The 6,781-nt window shown below is 38.1% G+C and overlaps 1 protein-coding gene across 2 annotated transcripts in view; it reads left to right on the top strand.

Annotated features, from left to right (window-relative positions):
• The first annotated feature begins 376 nt into the window (after positions 1-376).
• Positions 377-6,781, top strand: part of MTFR1L (mitochondrial fission regulator 1 like) — a 152,076-nt gene continuing 145,671 nt past the window's right edge. The window contains exon 1 of one of the 2 annotated variants that reach the window (XM_069223945.1): positions 377-511. The gene's annotated coding sequence lies outside the window, so the exon portion shown is untranslated. The remainder of the gene's footprint in view (positions 512-6,781) is intronic. The other variant, XM_069223946.1, reaches the window with a different exon arrangement.

Below are 6,781 nucleotides of genomic sequence, written 5' to 3'. Positions count from 1 at the left end.
AAAATGCAACAAAAAAACAGGAGCTCGTGAAGAACAGACGTTTTTAAAGAACGGCCCATTATCAGAGGCAATTAGGTCATAATTCTGTAAGCACAACTGGAAAAGTAAAGGAAAGTCTCACAAAATTAAATTTAGCCCTTGTGATTCCTACTTATGCTGTCCTCCTTATTTGGAAACGTTTCAGATGTCAAGTAGCGCAAATTCACTACTGCCTCATGGGGGCGCTGTTCATAATGCATTTTTTTGTCTAGCTTCGGCGCTGGCGTTCCTTCCTCACTTCCGGGTTTCATCTCCATTGGGCGCGTCAGCAGAGCTCGCAGTGCAAGCAAACTCTGCATATTGACCAATCAGGGAAGGAAAAAAATGAAACTTGCAGTTTTTCGCCATTCAGCTGACCCAGTAAGGGTACAGCGTTTGTGAATGGCTGCAGGGCAAGCAAGGAGAAAGTGACAACATGAAAGGCAAGTTAGTTACCAACAAACAACTTCTACGGTTGCAGTCCCCAAGTTAGGTAAGTGGCAATTAGAATGGCTTTCGTTTCAGTGGTATTAATTTGTAGAGGGGCTGCGTGTAACTGAAATAAGCAAGAATAGGGCTCTGCACTGGTGATGCGTTGGACATGTGAATGAATCAATTTAAAGGGACCTGACAGCAAAAATAGTTTGACATGGGGATCGTGCTCCACCCCATGCTAGGGACGTAAACAGTCCCCAGTAATGTACATTTCAGTTTCAAACAATAGAAGCTTAAGAAGGGTATTGAGTCATATTTTTATAATAGTTTAACATTACTGTTTTCTTCGACGTATAATGAAGCGTATTAATTATTTCAAGGGACAATGCCAAAAAGACACATAATACGTGGAAATAATTGTCTCTCTTTCTGCTAACCCTAAGGGGGAAAGATCTTTTCTGTGGTTATACCACAGCACAACAATGTTTGTTTTTATGTTACTGCCTCTTTCGAGAGGCCACCCGTTAGTCTCCGTTGCTCGCGACAAGATTTCAAAATGAATACAAATGCGTTGGTTTCGTGAACTTTAATGGAAAGGCTCAGTTAAACCACATTTCCCCGTGAAGGGACCCTCATACCGACTTTGGCAGTTTAAAAAACGTGTTTTAGTGAGAGTCACACGTGTTATATTCACTCAGCCGGGTGTTTTTTAGTTGTATTAGGTCTGACGTTATCCAATACCCCTTTGTTATACAATATACTCGCAGGGACCTTGTACGTGCCACTATTCAGGTGGGAGACTCCCGATTTTTTTAAGCCAAAATGAGTGTATTGCCTTTGAAAACTCTCCCAATATCCTCTTATAGTAAAATGATAGCATGCGTGGGGGCTTTAAGCCACCCCTCCATTGGTCGTTTGGTCTTTTTCCTATTAACGAGGGAATGCTGGTTTCGCCAGCGATAAAGGTTTGCAAAAACCATGACAAGACAGAAGCACTGACAAACCATGGCAGCCAATGTCAAACCTATTGGCTGTACCAGAGCCTATTTCATTTTCTGTTATTGTGCTTGTTTTGCTTTCAGAATTACAAATCTGCATAGGACAAAGGGGTTTGAGGAGTTATTCCCATTACCGAGGACCTTGAAATCTCCATCACGTTTCCTAAAATGTTCTGGGTCCTCGCCCGGTAACATTTTAAACATAAAATAACACTTCTATAATACTTATTCACGTGTTGATTTGTTATTCTAATATCATGTCTGGATTAATAAAACCCATTTTAATTTCTGCTATAATATGTGTATTTAATAAGGTTGCCAGTATGGTGTTGGCTCTCTGCCTTTAGTCTTTGCTTGCTTGATTTCTTTTGCTATGGTTTTAGTTAAAAAAAATTGTGAGAGCTACTGGACCGTCACCAATATTTTTTTAAACAAAAAACACATTGTAGAAGAAAAAACAAAATATTTTTACCGTCTCAAAACGCATTGCCATCGTAGTCCTTGGCATTGAAGGGAGCTACTTTGGGTGCTTATGAGCCTCTTGTGAAAGAGCAGAATGCTGTCACTCGCATGAGGGGGCGATAGTCCATGGCTGAAGTGCATTTGCTAAGGCTGTCAGTCTTTTATGGGAAACGTCTAGTACACTCTATGTCCCCCCCCCCCCTTTAAGAGATGTCTAGCAGGGTCATCTGTTAAATGGTGCACTTTAATGCCCATTTTCTAAATACTCTTGTTAAATTGAAATATACATTGATGTAATTATAGAGGAGGAGCGAGTGAAGTACACATTTCTAACCATGTCCCAGAGTCATTCTTTTGTACCAGAAAGTCCTTTCCATGCTGAAGAGAGACGTGACCAAGCCATAGACTAAAACTAAAGGAGTACATTACAATGTTCATAAACAAATAAGGTACATTTAAGTAAATCCTCCACAAAAGGTATAGCCTCTCCGACTGTTGTGTAGTGAACAATAGCTGCATTCCTGCACCCTTCCACTCACACACACTGGACGATTTAGTCATCCTTTTGATATTAGCAGGTAAACAAATGTAAAGTGTGTGAAGAGTAGACAGTGCGATCTAGTGATTAAGTTTAAAAGGTCAGCATGATGAAAAGTGTTTGAATCTCGGCTTCCTTGCTTGACTTTTTTGGGTGTTTTTTTGTTTCTCTTTTTAAGAGCGCTTAGATGCAAATAATTTTTTGTGTGGTATACAAGAAATTATATTAAACTACAATATTCTTTTATGAAGCGTCACGGTGTGCATGAGAAGACGCATTCGTTGAGTGGTTTGACTCAGTCTCTTTTATTTTTAGACAATTACTAGATATTTTGAGTTTGTTACTTGTCACTTTAACATTATGTTAGCATGTCACATGCCTTTATTTTGGTCGCAGTGGCTTATACATCAGTTAAAGGAGCGTTTTTGTATTTTTCTCACATTGATATTAATATGGAGTCATCACTTTTATCGTGGAAACTTGGCAGTCCATGTAGAATAATGTTTCCACAAATAACATTTGCTAGTAAGTTAAATCAAAAGTACTAATATATACTGCCTTGTGAATTCTTTTTGCAAAACATGAAATTAGTGGAGGCTCTGGAATTTGATAACCTATAAGCTCTATTCGGTTTATATAAATAGAACAATTGTTAGTAGATGAATCACTCCAAAGATTATACTGACAGTTTTAGCACATCACAGAGACTTTTGCCACTCTGCCACTAATTTCAGTCCACCTGCTGACAGTGAAGGGCACTGCACCTTCTATAGTGGTCCCTGATGTCCTCTTCTCAGATGATAATGAGCTCCACAGCCTGTCACGCCAAGAATATAGCTCACTTAGTGGTGGACACGGCACTAAAATCTGACAGAGTATGTGAAAAACAAGAAAAAATCAAGAAGCGGCTTGTTTAAAAATGTCACTGTTTTATTGTTTGTTAAAAAGCTTGGATCTAAACAGTCTGCCGTATTCCCCTACTATTTCTAATGCCTTACCTTTTCAGCAGTATATTTGTTGACTTTCATTGTAATTTCAGCATTTTGACAGTGGGATAAGTCATATGGCACATGAAAGTTAATATCACTGCTCGAGGAAACATATTACTGTTAAGGGGAGGTATATTAAATTGTTTAATAACTGCTGTTAAACAAAAATATCCTGGGAATCTAAGCCTAATTGGCACACACTACTCTAAAAGGAAGATGTATTTTACGTTCCCTGACACAGTCCCAGACAAGTGTTTGCCTCCAGGAGTCAAGTATGTGACATACACATGGATTTTTGAACTCTTGCTAGTTTAGCCACGTTTTCAATCCTCAAAAATGAAATATCCTGCATTTATAATGGAAGAATACATTTTCATACTTTTCAGACGGGGTACTGCTTAAAACGCAAAACCAAATACGTTTTGAGGAATTTATGAGACAGCATGTTAGCTGTCTGATGGTTTAATAGCTAAGCGGATCTTGGTTGAATTGTTGGCACTGTTCAGCACATGAGACCACTAGATGTCTCTGAGCAGTTAATGATATGGTTTGACTTTTTTCTTTATTATTATTTTTTATACATTTTTGGTAACGGGCAGAATAATAGACATATTGACTCCATCTGTGCTCAGTAGGACCAATTCTTCACCAAGTTGAATTGCTTTGCTCAGTTGGAATATTGAGTACATCGAAATACATGGGTCCGAACTGCAGTAGGACAGAAATATTGGTGGTGGTCCTGTGTGCTATCCATAAAACTACTGGTAGCTGTGATTATATCTTGGGTGGAGCTTTGGGGAGTCTTTGCAGTTAATTTCCCCAATCCGAATTTGTATTATTGTAACCCTCCCCCCACCCTTCAGCTGAAGACTTGTCGAAAAGCTCTGCCTTTATTACTACACAGTAGCCACTTAGTAGTGGCCAGTGATTGCTTTAATGCTCCTTAGGATATGTTGACTCCTTCTTTTTTTAGGCCAGGTCCTCAGCTTATTAAAAAAAAACATGGGAAAATAGGAAGGATTTTTGAGAACTTTTGACTTTTTGCTATTCCTAGCTTTTTATAAGCTAAAAATAAGATGGTAATGTTCTACATGGAGTTTACAAATGGCTCATTTAGATTTGACAATTATTCCATGAGCCACGATTTGTAAGCTGAAGCGATAGATGTAGGTCTTTTGTAGACTGTAAACTATTGAGTGCTCACTCACTACGTTAACGTCAGTACACACCCTTGAGAGGTTCAGAATATTGCTGAATGTGTTTATGATATTCAGCAATTTGCTCTTTTGATGCTCACTTTATGCCACATAGAAATGCATGTTTAACATGCTGGTTGAACCTTGTATATCACATCTATTGCCCCGTACTCCCTTTCTGTGTGGGTCTCCCTTTTAACATTTTATGTTACTGCTTTTATATATCCTAGAGCAAACAATGTGAACGTTTTTTATTTAATGACTGTTGCACAGCTTAACCTGAGTACGATATAGTACAATTAATTACATTGTGTTTGCTTGTTTTGTAATTTGACATCTACCTCTAGTACCTAAAACCAATTAGCTTTGTAGCCTACGCTTGTTTAAGAGCTGTCTTTGGCGTGAAGTAGCAATGACCCTGCTCCTTTCTCCTCTGGTTGCAACCACATTGTTCACAGACACTGCTCAGTATGTCCTATTCTTCTTGATAGGCAAGAGGCGGTTCCTGCGTTGTTGGATTATAGCACACTAGCACAAAACTACCGTGTTTCATTAGGGAAAGCAAACATTTCTTTTGAAGCTAAAGGTTTTGTTTTGTAGCTCAGTGCTTCATTACGCAGAGGTCCACCTGTGAAGAAAGACCCTTATTGTATTATTGTTTTAGTAAACCTCGGTCGTTTGTATAATTTTGTACTAGTAGATTAACAATAAATATGAAACCCTGGCTTCTTAGCCTAATAGGCACGTATTTCCCCTTTTGTACAAAAAAGAAAGTTAACTAACATTCTCAAAGCATTTTACAATGTCGCCACACAATTTTCCATAATAACATTTAGTTTAATAAATACATATGTAATATATGACAAGTGAGATTTTTCAGAGCTAGAGGAATGCACTCTTAATTCATGATCACTGACTCATGCTTCACAATTTGAGATCAGAAAGCATGGTGTTTCAGGTGACTAGATATGCTTTTGTTTTTCCTCTGTTGTTGACATTTTCATCTTTATGTGTATCTTACCTCCACCAATGCTGAATGCACACTACGAGTTCTTTTATGGTATATTCTTCAAGTACTACAGGAAGAACAGGCTCGCAATTATATACTGTACATAAATGTTCTATGTCTTTTTTCTTTTTTTACTATGTAACAATCTATTCGGTTTGTTTTTTTGTAAACAGTAAAAAGCATAAGTGCATTCAACACAGAATAATTTGAAGGTATTCACCTGCGATGACCCATTACAGGTGTAATCTGATTGGAACTCCTTTGTCTATTATCAGTAATGTTACAGGATTTAGTAGGATTTATTCTTGATGACAGACCTGTTCTTCATGTACACACAAGTGATTTACTGGGGAATGTTTATTTTTAGCTGAGACAACGTTGAGGAATCGAATTTTTTGTGTATGTATCCGAATTCAAAATGCAATGCTGTCACTAGTCCTTTCAGTGCTAGATTATCCAAATTCTCTCCTGCCAGGAATAAAGAGCATTAATAATGTCCCTTTCAAGGTAGCCCTCCACGCAGAAGAAAAGTTAGTTAGAGGAAGGAAAAAACTCACTATAATATTCACATTCTGATAGCATTACAGTTTTTCAGTTGATGCCAAAAGTATGTAAGAAATGTCTTGCCAAGTCAAGCTGTGCACCTTGAGTCATCCAACTGTCTGAAACAAAAATCATAATGGTGTCTTCCTCCTTTAGTAGGTGGGAGCCGGCCTGATGACGCATGTGCGTGTAGGTCAACGCCCACCTTTTCTGCTGGGGTTTCACAGCATCTGGAAGAAACATTTTGCAACCCTAGTAGGTCCCAAAGGCGGACCTCTTTTCTTTACCAGTGCTTGTTGTTTATATTACATAACACGTGCATGAACCTTAAATAGAACCAAGAAGAAATCTTATCCCGACATATTTGTGTGTTTCAACTGGTTTAATGCGTGGTTTAATTTTCCTTTGGTCTTTTAGTGATTAATTGAGCCAAACTATCACTTGAGACCGAGAGTCCTTGTTTCCATCTGAATAAAGCCTCATCCCTTAAATTTGTAATTTCATGCAAAGCACCCAGAAACTTTTTTGATGTTCGGAGTTAAATGGCATTTGCTGTAGTACTTAAGTAAGCATTATTTTAAGTTATTATGGTA

The sequence above is a fragment of the Pleurodeles waltl genome, chromosome 3_1 (assembly GCF_031143425.1).
Source record: "Pleurodeles waltl isolate 20211129_DDA chromosome 3_1, aPleWal1.hap1.20221129, whole genome shotgun sequence".
NCBI lineage: Eukaryota > Metazoa > Chordata > Amphibia > Caudata > Salamandridae > Pleurodeles > Pleurodeles waltl.
Note: the sequence above shows the minus strand (reverse complement) of the source record. Positions and strands in the feature narration are given on the sequence as shown.